This window comes from Salvia hispanica, chromosome 6 (genome assembly GCF_029641045.1).
Source record: "Salvia hispanica isolate PSC_SH4W2 chromosome 6, Shi_PSC_v1, whole genome shotgun sequence".
In the NCBI taxonomy this organism is placed as follows: Eukaryota; Viridiplantae; Streptophyta; class Magnoliopsida; order Lamiales; family Lamiaceae; genus Salvia; species Salvia hispanica.
Window position 1 is genome coordinate 9,231,919 of NC_142697.1, and position 16,959 is coordinate 9,248,877.

General features: G+C 36.4%; 1 long non-coding RNA gene across 1 annotated transcript; it reads right to left on the reverse strand.

Moving 5' to 3' along the window:
• Nucleotides 1-11,337: 11,337 nt before the first annotated feature.
• On the reverse strand, nucleotides 11,338-13,100 carry LOC148923172 (uncharacterized). Its single transcript, XR_016132616.1, has 3 exons — nucleotides 11,845-13,100; nucleotides 11,667-11,734; nucleotides 11,338-11,590 (listed from the first exon to the last, which is right to left on the reverse strand). It is a non-coding gene; the product is annotated as an uncharacterized LOC148923172 (long non-coding RNA).
• Nucleotides 13,101-16,959: the final 3,859 nt, after the last annotated feature.

A 16,959-nucleotide genomic window follows, 5' to 3' on the forward strand; every position in this document is an offset into this window, starting at 1 on the left:
CGGAACTCGGATGAAGAAGTTATGGTCATTTGATGAAGGCTGCGAACTTTGTGCGACCTTGTACTATCATAATGGTCATAACTTCTTCATCCAAGTGCGAATTGAGGCGTACAAGGTACCCACGCGAAGCTATTTCAAAGGCGAAGATAACAATAGTAAGATAAAAGAATTTGGACATTGTCTTAATAGGAAACGAATAGTTTGAATCAGATCGGGAGACCTGACATGGGAAAATGGCAACCGACAATAAAGTTCGTGACATTACACGAACTTTTTAAAGTTCGTGGGAAAAACCTGAATTCATGGAAAGTTGGTGACTTTAAAAACAGTTACCCCTATTTAATTCTACCGATTTCTCTCCTCCAAATCTCTTCTGGCGATTATTTTCCTTCATATTTTTGCTTAATTCACTTCATATATCTCATCTTTGTTTCTTTTCTCATATCCCACTATCTAGTTCTCTTCCTTTCTATCTTTCATTTTCATTATTATCTCCATGTACGAGTAAGATGATTGATTCAAATCAACAAATTTATGATTTGTTTATTAATGAAGTTTATGTTATCTTTCTTCAACAAAAGTATTTCATGTATTTTTTTTTTTCTATTTTTCAATTCATAAACAAGTTTATAAAATTATGCAGTTTTGTATTTGAAGTAATTTTTTTGCTTTCTAACTTTGATGTATGTGATCTGTTTGTGTAATTGTCAATAGTTCTTGTAATTGATATGTTTGTGTAATTCTAATAAAACAGAGGCAGCAAAATCAATTAGAAAAAATGATGTGTAATTCTCCAATGAAAAGTAGGAGAAATTCAGATGGTTTGAAATCAAATTTGGAGCGCACGCCTAATCGAATTAATAGGATGAAATTAGTTCTTTTTTTCCTGCAATTCTTAACTTTTAAGAATCACTAGTATCACCCACGTGCGTTGCACGACTTATTTTATTTTTTTCATGGTAACTAAAATGAGAAACAATACAATTATATGCAATTTAAGATGAATAAATAAATAAATTATTAAAATAAAATTGCTATATTGGAAAATAAAAAAGAAAATACTAAAATAAAATTAAACTTAACAGTAAATAAATTAAAAGAAAAAGAGGGGGGATGGAGAGAGCAAAACAGACTCAGTAGATTAATTACAATATTAATTTTAGAAGCATAAATAATTATACAAAATATGGCCCTATAATCACTCAATTTTAACCCTATTCTGAACAATACAATAAAAATTGAAAATGGGGTTCATACTTCATACTCTGCGGCGGCTCATGTTCAAGTCTCATCATATCTCTCTTCTCCTTCCAATTTGAAAACAGATGTATTGTGATGCTCCTTCACTTCTCACTCTTGGCCCTTGGAAAAAATCTCGTTAGTTGTCGTTAAATTGTCGCCCAATCTTCGCCTCCGTACCTCGTCTGCTCTCTGAAGCCTAACCAAAAGCAGATTAAGTTTGAATAAAGCATTTATGTTTCATAGTATAGAAACTAATCAGATATCAATAACGCATAAAAGATACGGTATTTGCCTCAATCCTTGGCAGCTGCAATTACACCGGGAGTTATAAACTTGTTTCTGTTAAGAACACCCTCATTGTTCTAAATCGGAATTCAAATATATGAGATTAGAAATGGAAATTTATTAAATGTAGAAGCAGAGAAAGGATATTGCTTCAGCCTCAGGAAGATTCGGGACATCAAACACCTTGCAGACATGTTGCTCGCCTTTGCCTTTCCTGATCATCAATCTTATGGTGGCTTCATGAGCCAAAACATGGCCACCTGTGGGCTTCTTCGGATTTGAGTAGTAAGTATACATAAATTATTATAGATAATAATGATGAATATAACCACCCATTAACTCCATATTAACTTTAAATAACTTCCCACTAACTAATAAAAATTTTAATCAATAAATAGCTTTTAATTAAAATGGCATTTATGTGAATATCTCAAAACTCCCCTTTTATATATTTATAGATTCATTGCTTGGTTTTATATCTATTCTAAATCAATACAATCAGTAGGTTTTTTTAATAATATTTGATATTATATTTTATATGTTTATTAATTTATTAGATTTTATAAATTCACATTAATAAAATATATTGAAGTGTTCATGATAAAAATGGCAATAATACTCCTTTTTTAGCAAATACTTATAATAACTTGATTATTACATTTCTTAATTGAATATTTAAACTAAATATAAAATCTCAAATCTTGACACGTTCGAAAGTAAAATTATTAGGAATCATATTCCTATTGATCATTTTCCCAATAATTATTTTCCATGTCTAACTTTATTTTTTCTAGCAAGCGGCAAAGAACAGGGCATGGGGTTGAATGGTGTTGTTTGCCGTCAATTTATCTGTATAGTTATACTGATTTCAGTGTATGCACAAATCTCATATTGATGCCACAACTTAAACAACAAATATCAATACATTTCATGATTAAATATCAAATATAGTATTTCAATTCAGTTCGAGTACGTAACCATGTCAATGCAATTCAAGAGAGTAAACCAAGAACACATAATTACAGAATCAAATACCAATATCTCGACCTATTCTTGCAATTACATGAACAAAACAAGCATGTTTCTAGTAGAATTTATCAAACCAGAATTAGAAAATTTCTTTATATATCTTCCAATGATTCCATGTTAACTACTTCATCCGTCCGCCATTAGGAGTCTCATTTATGACTGACACGAGTTTTAAAAAATGTTAAGAAAAAGTGAGTGAAAAAAGTTAGTGGAATAGTGGTCTCACTTGTATATATTAGTTTTAAATGAAATGTGAGTGGAATGAGTTAGTGGAAGGTGGAACCCTATTACCATTTATGGTAAAACTGAACCGAGACTCCTATTCACGGACGGACTAAAATGGAATAACGGGACTCCTATTCGCGGACAGAGTGAGTATCATTTTCTTCCTCTTCCCGGTCGACATTTCCACGGCAAAGATGCGAAAATCAAATTGACAAAGAAAATGGAAGTCAAGAGTTCACGGGTTTGAATGAAAGCTAAATCGCAGAAAATGGGGAAGAGAAGAAGATCATACAATACAAATCAAGAATTCCTAAAAACATGCACGCGGCGTAGCGCAGTTGACAAGGGAGGGGAAGATCTTGCTGCAATGAGCATGAGTTCAAATCTCACTGTTGTCGTGTAGTTGCTTCCATCTCTCAGGCACAAGTGTGAGGCCTTGGGAGATGGGCTTCTGGCAGTCAGTGGGTGAAGGTCTCCCCCTTAACGGGCTACCGCGTACCTAATTTAACCTCCTCACATGATATCGGACTTGAGTGTGGGGGCCGCCAAGGCAACGGAATCACCTTTTTTTTGCTGCAAGAATTCCTAAAAACCTGAATATTTTTTTATGTTTGCCCAAATTGCCCTATATTAACCGCATTGATGCAGAGGGATTAAATTTGGAACGTCTATTTTCGGATCGGATGGTTATTATATGGTAGACATATAGCTGATAGGATATGATCAAATAATAACTTCATATTGATGTAAATAATCATTTATGGATTATTGGATTTCCAATTTTAAAGGGTGTAATTAATCTATGTGGAAATTATTAATTATATAAATTTGAAAAAGAAAAAAAAAATTATTCATTTCATGCGGTTTATAGCTAGGTCCCTATTTTTTTGCCCACATAATGATTCATTAATTATACCCAAATCATAATTTTGTCTTATTAATTTGAATTAGTCAAACATTATACTTACCTTAATTATGTTATTCACGGAATTATAATTTCTCCATTATAACTATAACACTATTTAATTGCATAATAGCCAATGTTACATTATAAACATGTATCGTCATATCGTATTTACTCAATTTAAAATCATTATATTACCTTTATTAAAAGGATTTTGACAATTACATGTTGACAAATTAGTCCTTTTTGGATTCTATATTTACTCATCTATTCTTTTTTCTTCATCCATTAAATTGATTTATCATTTATCAATATCTTGTTCGAGATATCACTCTTGTTCATAATTGAATGTATAATTAATCCATTAAAATTAAAGCATTGTTTATTTATGTTAGTTATAATTCTCTAATATAGTTATAACAAAATGTTTCATAATGTAATGGCCAGATCTCTATTATGTAGTTCACATTTTATTCACGAATAATGTGTAGTGATAACAATGTTTCGCGAATGATTTTATTCACGAATATAGTTATAACAATGTTTCATAATGTAGTGATATATGTTTATAAATATACATAGTAATTTTTAAATTACAACCATATCGCTATTTTATTACTATATAGGAAAAGACCATAACGAGATGATGAGGGAAAATGTCTAATTTGTTTGCTTTGGATTACAATAAAAACAAAGCAAAAAATCTGCACAATGTTTAATAGTTGAAAAAATACATACAATTAAAGCTTGAAGCAAATCCTTCTCGAAACTAATTATTGGACAACAATAACATGTTACATGTAAATCAAAACTCAAATCTGCAAAATACTACTAATATATGCAAATTCTTCATTGTCACTATTATACATTAAAATGTTTAACGATGGCATATTTTAGACTTGTTACAATTGAGTCAGAAAACGCAGTCGCTGAAGTTGGAGGGTTGAACCAGGAATTATTGTTAGGTTTTGCTTAGTGGATGCACCATTTTTAATGAGAATAACGAGCTCTGCACAAATGATTTGTAAGAAAGTGAATCGACGCATAAAATGGTATCCCTATTCAGTGACTAAAATCTCGTGAATCGATTTTCAAATGGAATTTCATCTGAGAAGGAACACAAAAATACCTGTATGATGGAGATTCGATAGTTGAGTAATGGAACGCGCAGTGGCAGATACAGAAATTTTACTCTGGGGGTACAAAATTGTACGGTAAATAATCACATCACCTATTAAAAATAAAATACTAGTATACTTACTATAAAACAATTTGCCCATCCAATTTAGTTGAGTCGTGTTCCTTTTTGAGATGTCCCGACTTAGTAAAGTCGTTTTTTAGTAATAAAAAAATAAAATATCTAGTCACCCTTACTTTATTATATATCATACTATAATATCTCTTAACTCTCTAACTTTATTCTCCTTTTATTTTATTTTATCTTCATTTATTTTGTATAACACAAATTTTTAATTTATATGCCCAAAAGAGACACTTTAATTAAGTTGGGACGGAGAGAGTAGTAGCGTCTAGTGGAGTGCCTAACCACTGGGCCACTAATACAGTAATACTTTTTTTTATTCCTACTACAATTATATAGTAAGACAACAAAATTTTGGGGTACAGTCGTACCCCCTTGCTCCCATGTGGCTCCGCCACTGGGAACGCGTGATATTTGATCTTGACCATTCAAACAATATTAATTAGTGTTGTATTAGTAGAGGTGTTTGATTTGCAAGATTGTATCCCGAGATTAAATATGTAGTGTGTATGGTTCATGAGATTCAATCTCATAACACAATCCTAGATGAATAAGTATGGGGTAATTAGTCATAGTTAACCCCCTATAACTAAAATAATCTCACAACTCAATTTTAAATTAAATTTTACCATTATTTTATCTAGGAAACCAAATATTAAAAGGGTGATTGTGAAGGGACTGAAAGCGTAAGCGCACACATAAATCAATTACATAATAATTCAGATCTATTTAGCAGATTATTTAGACAAATTCTATTCGCGTAATTATCACATGTATCATGCTCATAACTCAAATAAAACATGCTTTAAATTAATTGAAACCTAAACATGTTTTTTTATGGTTTAGCCATTATACCTTGATGATTCTCCAAAGAATCGAAGATAGCTAGCGCCTTCTCCATGTGAAGATCTTTAGTACAAAACCATGATTGTAAACTGATATCAGGGTGGGCTGATCTCACCAGTGTACTAGGACTTAAATAAAGAAGACAGAAAACCAATCCCTCGAAGAAGAGGAAAAATCGTCCCTTATCTAAGTAGAGAGGGGTTTGAAATTTTGGAAGAAAATAATGTCTATTTTCTATCTCTTTTATTCTCCTATTTATAATAAGTCACATATTGGGCCCATACAGGGATCTATGGAAGGCTTTAGATATGAGCTCCTCCAATTAGCTTTTTACTAATTAAATTAAACACAATTTAATATAAGCTTATAATTGGAATATTACGAGCAGCCACTACAGAAGTAATATTGCACTTCCCATCCAAATATGAAATTATAAGTACTTCGGGTTTCCATTTCTTGATATTTATTTTCCGCGCTTAAGATAGAAACATCCATTAATTAATTATTGTCTGCTATGGACTTAATTAATTAATATCTTATTTATTCCAAGAGAGGACTCGGCAAGAAAATCTTATTTATTATTCATAGAGTTATTAAACTCCAACTAGCTAGGTTCCGAATTATAAAATCTTATTTCAAGCTTCTCTTGAGGATGTTATCAAACGAGACTCACCTCGCGCACGATTCAACATAATAGCAATCCTAGCTCCGCTAGATATTAATCACCACTACCCAATATACCAGGCTTATTGGGTTGCGAAAAACCCGCACCATTTGGTAAGTCAAAGTAGTGCATAATCAATACCGTATGCTCAATGCTAACGTACATTGATTAAGAAATAATAATTTACGAGACCTCGTCTTTCAGTACATAGCATAAAGACTGTCTCGCTGTTAGATCCATTCAGTGTTATACCACACCAACGTCATCTTATTTCAGTAAGGCTTAGAAATAATCGGACTGACATTGCAACCTTTCACGATAGGTAGTCTAAGCCTATCTAGGTTGTGAAATTCTTCTTTTTCTTTGTTCAGAACTGACCGTGTTACCTTAAAGTGAACGACGTCCACAACCGGTCTACTAAAACAAAGACTTAGACTTTGTTAAGTTACTTATACATTTAAACATGTAATAAACATCCATTAAATGTAAAACATAACAACATTATGACAAAAATAATCTGTTTATTCCTTTGGAAAATGAAATAAGAGTTTCAACAGTATTCAATCACTCGAAAAGTGATTTCTAGTATACAAACTCTAACAATCTCCCACTTATACTCAAAACAGCTTTCGAGTATACAAAAAAAATGTGCACTACGTCTAATTCTCACACTTATACTGAAAGCGAGTTGGGGTCTCGAGCGAGTCGAACTCTTATTCCTTCCACATAGCGCTCGAACGATTTGACCGCCAATGCTTTTGTAAAAGGATCTGCCAGGTTGTTCTCTGACGCAATCTTGACCACTTGTATGTCTCCTCTCTGCACTATATCTCTAATGATATGATACTTCATCTCTATGTGTTTGCTCGCTTTGTGAGCTCTTGGTTCGTTCGAATTTGCCACAGCACCAGAATTGTCACAATAAATGGTGATGCTCTTGGGCAGATTCCTAAGTCCATAAGAAAGTTCTTGAGCCATACAGCCTCTTTTGCAGCCTCCGAAGCGGCCACATATTCGGCTTCCATGGTAGAGTATGCAATAAATTTCTGCTTTACACTCTTCCAAATTACGGCTCCACCTCCTATGGTAAACACATAACCAGAAGTAGATTTCCTCGAGTCTTGATCAGCTTGAAAGTCTGAATCAGTATATCCCAGAGGACAGAGCTCGCCTTCTTTGTAAACTAGAACATAGTCCTTAGTCCGTTTAAGGTACTTGAGTATGTTCTTTACTGCAGTCCAATGTCCTTGGCCCAAATTTGATTGATATCTTGCTACCATGCCAACAGCAAAGCAAATATCAGGCCTTGTACAAAGCATAGCATACATGAGACTACCAACTGCCGAAGCGTATGGTATCCTTCTCATCTCTGCTATCTCAGATACTGTCTTAGGACACATCTCTTTGTTAGAGTTTGTATACTAGAAATCACGTTTCGAGTGATTGAATACTGTAAAACTCTTATTTTATTTTCCAATGAATAAAACAGATTATTTTTGTCATAATGTTGTTATGTTTTACATTTAATGGATGTTAATGCATGTTTAAATGTATAAGTTAACTTAACGAAGTCTAAGTCTTTGTTTCAGTAGACCGGTTGTGGGCGTCGTCCACTTTAAGGTAATACGGTCAGTTCTAAACAAAGAAAAATATGAATTTCACAACCTAGATGGAATTGGACTATCCATCGAGAAAGGTTGCAATGTCAGTCCGCATATTTCTAAGCCTTACTGAAATAAGATGACATTGGTGTGGTATAGCACTGAACGGATCTAACAGCAAGACTTGCCTTAGGCTATCTACTGAAAGGTGAGGTCTTGATAAATATTTGTTTCTTAATCAATGTAGGTTAGCATTGAGCATACGGTATTGATTATGCACTACTTTGACTTATCAAATGGTGCGGGTTTTTCGTAACCCAATTATCCTGATATATTGGGTAGTGGTGATCGATACCTAGCGGTGCTAGGATTGCTATTATATTGAATCGTGCACGAGCTGAGTCTCGTTTGATAATGTCCTCAAGAGGAGCGCAAAACAAGGTTTTATTATTCGGAACCTAGCTAGTTGGAGTGTGATTACTCTATGAATAATAAATAAGCGTTTCATGCTAAGTCCACTCTTGGAATTAATAAGAAGTTAATTAATTAAGTCAATAGCAGACATTAATTAATTAATGGACATTTTAATCTTAAGCACGGGAAATGAAAGTTAAACGGAAACCCGGATTACTTATAATTTCGGATTTGGATGGGGAGAGTTCAATATTACTTCTGTAGTGGCTGCTCGTAATATTCCAATTATAACTTATATTAAATTGTGGGTTCAATTTAATTAGTGAAAAGTAAATTGGATGAGCCCATATCCAAAGCCTTCCATAGATCCCTGTCTGGGCCCAAAAGGAACTTAATATAAATAGGAGAATAAAGGAGACAGAAATAACACAATTTAGATTAGTGTAATTCCTCTCCTAAGCTGAGGAGATTTTCGAAATCTTCTCCTATTCCAAAAAGGATTTCTTCTGTCTTCTTTATTTAAGTCCTAGTATTCTAGTAAGATCAGCCCACACTGATATTGGGATACAGTTCGGGAACCAGAGAGAAGATTTGTGGTTTAGTACTCAAAGCATCACGTGGAGAAGAAGCTAGCCATCTTCAATTCTTTGGAGAATTAATTAGGTATTTTTCTGCTCCGTAGAAAAGCATGTTTTAGGTTTCAATATTCTTAAAGCATGATTAATTCAAGTTATGAGCATGATACATGTGATAATTACGCGAATAGGTTTTGTCTAAATAATCTGCTAAATAGATCTGATTATTATGTGATTTATTTTGCATGCGCTTCCGCTGCCAGCACCTGCAATTGGTATCAGAGCCAGTCTTTGGCTCTGATTATTTGGATTTAAATTTCGCGAAATTCATGTATGCATGTATTAATTGATTACGAAGCATGTTCTTGCGTTTTTGTTATTTTTGTTTATGCATGTTGAACTCAAGAACATTCGAATCATAGAACTTGAATTATTCGAACGAACGAGACGTGCGATTCGTCGGCGCTTGCGCCGAGACGAATCGCACTACGTGCGATCGGAGTGGGTTATCGAACTAAATGATGAGCCGAGGGCGACGGGCATGAGGCGACGCGCCGGCGAGGAAGGTCTCGCGCGCGCCACCAGCCAAGCCCGATGAAACCCTAACCGGCCCAGACGGAGTTCGACGTTTCGCCGGCGTCAGACAAGGTTGCGAGGGCCGTCGATCACGCGGCGTCGCGCTGGCGAGCATGGGCTCGTGCGCGCCGCCGGTGGAGACCGTGGCCCTTCGCCGGAATCTGCTGTCGCGCGAACAACCGGCGCGGTGGCTCGTCCGAGAGTTGCCGAGGCGCCACCTAACCCTAACCCTAACCCTAGAACCCTAGTCGCCAAGCCCTGACGTCGCCGGACCAAGAGCAGCCATGCCTCTCGAGGCGGCTGCTGGTTCTCGCGAGGATCGCCGGAGCAGTGGGAGATCGCCGGAAAAGCCGCGGCATCGGCCGCGTTTCTTGATGACAAGCGACGGAGGGATATCGCGGCGAACTCGCCGCGGAGGGAGGAGGAAGCAAGACGCGCAATCGCGTGACTTTCCGGCGGCTGTCGGGCGGCATTTTCGCCGCTCCGGCGAGAGTCTCCGGAGGATGCGTTCAAATCTTCGTCGTGTAGATTCGTGCCAACCTCGAATCGCAAGATATTGACGAAAGATTATTTTAATGATTATTTAATTCTTTAATTAATAGATATCATTAAAAATAATATTATTTAATGAAATAAAATATTTTGGGAAGATTTCCCTAGATTTTAGGAATATTTGGATTATTTTCTATATCTATGAATATTTTATATCCTAGATGATATAGATGAGAATAATTTAATAGTTTCCTAAATATAATATATCTAGAATCTATAATAAGATAGATATATATATATAAGATTACATTAAATAATATAATTAATATTCTTCCTAATCTTGAACTTGGAAATTATATGAATTTAATTTTTCATGTCTAATTAAGATTATAAATAATGTACTTTATTTTAGAAACATCTTATAGTATGACATGAATAAGAATTAAATCCTAGATTAATAATTTCTATACTAAGACTTTAAAGATTATAAAAGATTTAATTATCCAGTCAATTAAATACCAACAAAATTTAATTAGTCTTAATCTGCCTTAAGGCTAAAGGATAATTAATGAAAAACCATAACTAAAATGTCTAAGCGATAATTATGAACTTAAGGTTTATATATGGTCTCCATCGGTTGGACTGCCAAATTTTGTGAAGCTGATTTTCTAATATTATCGCCACCTACAAAGTAGGGACAATAATCCTACGAAAACGGTAAGTTCATAAGGGCGGACTTCTCACATAATAAATAGAATGGACTAGAAAGTGGTTCCCAATATTATTGCCACCTGCAAAGTGGGGACAATAATCCTAAGGAACTGCAATTTTCAGGGTTCAATCAGAATTTATGAGATAGTTTGGTTTTGTTATCAGCGCACGAACATTGTTATGGGAGTGTGTTGTAGAAATAAAATTCTGTAATGCTAAATCTGATGGTCATGCTTAGGCAGCATTTGGCGTGTTGACCTCCAAAGGAGGAAGATATTGATGCGTCGGTGTTGTGACCAGTAAAATTGTAAAGTTTTGATGCGTACTAACCTCCAAAGGAGGATACAATATGTAATACCCGCTCTTTGTTACCTTTTCTTTAAGACTAATGTCAACCTAGAGAAATGTTTGTTGTTTTCAAATCAGAAATATTAGTCGATGGTCTTGCTTGGTTGCTAATTTGAAGAGTGTCGATCAAACTAAAACAGATTTTCGTATATACGTGTGAAATACAATAAACGTCAAGAAATAAAAATGATTTACACATGTGTTGACAAAAAAAAAAAAAAAGAATTTAAGAATACAAATATACAAAGAGTTGGGCCTCGACTCTCGAACACGAGATTTCTTTCGGCCCAAAGACTTAGAGGGCAGCCCGAAGGCCCGTGCAGCCAGCCCGACTGCCTCGTCTCGATCCCAGGCCACATCCCCAATTTTTTTTTAAAAAAACCCTTTTCCTTTATCTGCCATTAAACCTGCAAGAACCTACAAAACTAATAAATATTTTAGATTACTTTTCCCAACATCAAACCAAACAAGGAAGGAGGCATCCTTTCTTTACCAAAGGAGGTCTAAATGATCCCAAAATGGGAGGTACACTCCTACACAGCCAATGCACCAAACCGAGAGCTGTATGTGAAAACAAAAATTCTTAAAACTTAGGAGTACAAGGCTGCAAACCTGTGTACTAAGTAATAAATGAATGAAGGGACAACTGAGATAAAACATTTAGAATTTACCTCTCATTGCTGCCAAGAATTTGAGACTTGCCTCTTTTGGAGTGGCAACCTATCCTTTGACCGATACCTTGCTGATCAGCTAGCCCAAAACGTGTCCCTCCAGCTGCGCCAAATCAGCCCAAACCGAACAGCCACCTGCTTCCCCTGCACATCAAACAAAGTAACCTAATGAAGGTAGTACTTATGTTTCAAGAAAGAGACAAAGGAAGTAAACTAAAGGTGCCATCTGCAGCATGAAAACAAAGAGCTTTGACAGCCATTTAAGGCCTCACGAGTACACCACACTTCGCCTATATAAACCACCATAAACCGCCCCTGACTCCCTCCCCAGAAACCACAAATTCACTCACAATCAAGGAGTGCAGCAAGGAATCGGGAGGAGCAAGAAGGCGAGGAGGGGCAGCGGCAACACGGAGAAGCAGCCGTAAAACGAGAATCGCAAAGGAGAGGTATTCCATAGCCCACCCTCACCAATGCATCATGATAGCCAATCATAGATAATCAAGAACTTAGAACTATAGGTGCTCAAAAATCCAATGTGAACTTAGCAATATCGACTGATAGAACCCATACTTTGAGTAAGAATACAAACCAACACAGTAGGCCTCATGTACAAGTTTTGATATCAAAGTTTTCCCCAATTAAATTACTACCCAAGATGGTTTCAACATCACACAGTAAGATACACTAAGACTTCATCTTTGAAACATAGTATTGTTACAAGGAAATAAATGAGAGGAAAAAAAACTTAGCTTTGGAGCAAGGAGTGATGGGAGAGCTGCCGGACGGCGAGCTGCGATGACGGCGGTAGAGAATTCGCCGGAGGGAGCCAGGAGAACGCCGGAGGCAGGGAGAAAGAGAGGCGATGCCTCCTTCCTGTCGGCGACTCCGCTAATAAAGATGAGGCGACGGCGGGCTGGTCTTCAAGGCGGGCCAAGCCGCGTCTACCTCAGCCGGAGACGTCGGCGACGGCGCTGAATCGCCGAGAACGAGCAAAGGATGAGCGGAGAGGGGAATTTCAGAGGCGCGGCGTAGCAGCCGAAGGAGGGAGAGATTAGAAGGGAAGAAGGAGAGAGAGAGTTGGAGCAGCGGCGACGGCGGAGCTCGCCGCGCGATAACGGCGACACAGGCGCGCCGTCGATCCAGAGCTGGAGCCGGCGACGAAGGGGGGGGAGATGCGCCGTCGTTCCTCTCCAAAGCAAGGATTAGGAATTGGGGTTTTTGATTTTGATTTTGGGGATTTTGTGTTTTGAGAGAGAGAGGCCGATAGTTTTGAGGGAGGAAGAAATTGGGCCTCTTTCATTTGGGCCTCTCCTTTTCTTCTTTTGGGCCTCTATAAATTAAATGCATGGGCTAAGGTTTTGTTAATTAATGGACCAATTCTTTAAATAATCTAAGGAGTTGGGCTAATAATTAAAATAAAATGGGAGTTTGCTCTAGCCTAATTAAATCATGAGCCCACCTATGTTGCTAAATCAAATAATTGAGGTTAAGTAATGGTCCGCTAAATTTTTTTCACGATGATAAATTTAATTCCCAGACTTTAGTATTAGCGCTCGAGTAATTTATGGTGCGAAATGATGAAAAGACCTCGAGTCTATTTTAGTACTCAGGGACTCTTTTTTATGAATTAAGGAAAAGGAATAAAATGATCACGCACTTAGGATGCATCCACGTTTAAGCTTAATTGATTTATCAAAGTCTAATTAAATATTATGCTATTTCCTAAAGGGGCGTCTACGAACGTCATCTAAGGCCAAGTTAAGGAAATTACGGAAAGAGCTTTAGCTTTTGAGGTGGGCATTTCTTTCAAAATGTGATTTCAGTATGAAAATGTGAATCTTTGCTCAAGTATGTTGTCATGCCATGTTTTGTTTTATGATTACCTATCTGCTTGGCTATGCCAAATCAAGTTAAATCGAATTCGGGTCCCAGTAGGGCCGCAAACCCTACTCGGACTAGTGTACACATAAGGGGACCGTGAGCTAACAAAAGGGGTTGGCCGGTCCAGTGACCGTCGTGGAATGTGGCCACATTCCCGGTTCACATCAGTTTCAGATATGGTATATCTATGTTATGTGATTGCGCAATCAAATCTTTACTAAAGGAAAAGTATTTTAGTGACTCGGGTCTTTTTAAGTAAAACCCCGTGATCACTCAACTCTGGCATTGACAATTAAAGATAAAACCATTTTTGGCAATGTGCCCACTGAGTATATCAAATACTCAGCCCTGCATGTTTTTTTTTTTTTAATGTGCAGGTTGAACGTGTACGAGGAGGCGAAGGTGTTGGGACAAGACTTTTAAATAAGTAGTTAGGTAACCCAAAGTAGCATGTCTTCATACGTGCTATTTTGTCTTGGACTCTTCCGCTGCAAATCTAGAATTATGTGCTAGAAAGCTATGAACTTAGTCTTGATACTCTGAACACGTTTTGACTATGAACCCATATGCCTTTGATACTATTGATTTAAGTGATTTCATCCTTTTATTGTTGTCCCTTGATTATTGAGAATTTTTAGTCGCGAAATAGCTACGCTCACTAGCACTAGGGAGTTGTGGTCGTGACAGAGTGGTATCAGAGCACCGTTCTTTCGCTCTGGACCCAAGAACCTTCTTTTCAAGCCTTAGTCGAGAATGATAGTACTAGACTAGGATAGTACTAAAATGGAAAGCTTAAAAGGACCCAACACCTCGACTCGTCACGTTCAACTGCAGCAATGAGGTAAGAAAGAAGTTTTTACCAGAAAAATTTTCAGTTATTCATGAAAGAACTTGAAAAAAAAAAAAAAAATGATTTCTTTTTGAAGATATTGTGAAAATATTCAGGGTTTTCAAGGAAAAGCATGTAAATTCCATTTTTCCTATGAATCATGGAATTTCAAGTTTAAATTGTTAAGCATAAGGATGTCTTTGAGACAAATGCTAAAGTATTATCAGTTACACATGCTCGATTATGTGAAGTATGATGATAGATTAAGGAACTTTTTAGGAAGTTACGGAATGACTAACGCATGCGAACATAGAATGCCTAAGAAGTACGTTAGACTAAACGCTCTTGAACAGAGTTGTAAGTTGATGACTTCCTTACCGCTTTTCTAAGCGATAAAATGAACGAGTATATGCAAGTTAGGGCAAACCCCTAATTTTGTTTTAAGAATGAGGAAATATAGATGAATGTGTCTAAAAGTGGACCCCACACCTTTTCCTCTACCCTATCTCTTGACGAGACCACGATCCATGATGTTGTAATTGGAACAATTCCAAATGTACAAGAATGAACCTAACAATTTATAAATAACCCATCTATTCTTAGATGGTAACGATCAGACGAGATACGAGAAACTACCTACGGCACATGGGCGTCTGTTGAACGTTTTAAATGATGGGAACAACATGAAGTTCCCTTTGTCTTCATGAACTCAATCATAATCAAAATGAGCGTACCCTTGATCTAGTAAAGGAGGTGTATCCTTACACGAAAAGATATCGTACTTACGATCAAATTAAGTGATCCAGTCTTGCGTAGCAAGTCAAGGAGGCTACGTGATCTAGAAACAATGCTTATAGCACGCTGTGAAGCACGATGGAGAGTGCAATGTTTTACGAGAATGAACGTCCTGACTTATCGAGATCATTATGAAAATATGACCTTCAACGACAGCTATTAGTTGTAACACCAGGAATCCTAGCTTGGAATCTATGGTTTCCTGGAACGCTCTGATCATGTACAAGCTCCGAAAGAACAAACAAGAAAGTGTCACATAAGTGGAACAGATGATTATGATCAACAGTACTTACTTGGATTCCCATCGATTTCTTTCTATGAACCTCCTTAATGAAAATGCCCTCGTCTACTTTAGACCTTAGATTGACTTGGATTTATGCAACTAATGCCTCATTTTTTTTTTCTCCTACGAAAGTTGTGACTCTCTTTCAATTTGTTGGCTATAGTAGTTGAGCTCATTGTTCAGAAAATGTAAGGTGTTGACTTCATAAGCTCCGGTCATAAACCTTCGACTCTAAAGTTGCTTACGGCCATGCCCTCCAGAATAATCTCATTTTGAACATCCTGAACAAGGGTGTCCTGCCGTCTTTTTAAGACTTTTGATTGACTCACGTTTTTGCAAGTAATAAGTCACTATCATTTTATTTATTTATTTTTTTTTTACGAAAATGGTGACTTACTTTCAAATCTTAAATTCGAAAGACTTATATGTTCTCAAGCATCTTTGTTGTTTGTTGTCCCCCGTATGACCCACCATTGATAAAATCAATATCCCAGATTCTTTAACTCTCACGGTATAACTTCACCCTTAAGTTGCTGATTTTTTCAGACATTTCTTCTCAGAGAATGGCACAATAAGTGGAACTTTTGTTCACCTCCTTATTTGGCAACCATATTGTGACTATTTCGTTCTTATATGAGTGAATTTTTCTTGTCCAGTTCCACTACATGCATTATTTCTAGCTCAAGATTTCTTTCTGAAACACTAAGTTAAGGCTAATGTATTGCATTTTCCTTGATGGTAGTTGACTTTTCCAAAAATATTTCTTTCACTTTGGTCGCTACCTGTGAATCCATTGATGTATTTCCATGATTTCCACATTATAATGTTGGTGAACCATGATCAACGTTAATCAATGGCAATTGTTTACATTTCTAAACCCTCTTGCGACTAATCATCTGAGATCTTGACATGTTGAAATCATCATCCTTGATGTCCGGATCTAGTCAATTTGAACGGACAATTTAACCATCTTATTTGACAAGCCTACTATGGAAATTGAGAGTTCATACAGTATCATCTTATTCTCATGACCTACCTCATGTTCTTTCAAGTTCCCATAAGAATTGAATTCACAAATTCGATGGGTTTAAGTATTTGAAACCATTTGAACCTTGAAGTTCTTTGAATGGATACGATAAGTTCAATTGAACTTAGTACTTGCCTTCAAAATCAATTGTCACGATTTGAGGTCGAAAATTCACAACAGTCGAGCAAGAGATGTTATTCTTATCCCTTTGGATATTCTATAGTCCTTTCAATAAAAGAAATTTGCAGTCATGCTTCTTCTAGGTGACATCAGTACCTATCCAAGTTAAGACTGTTT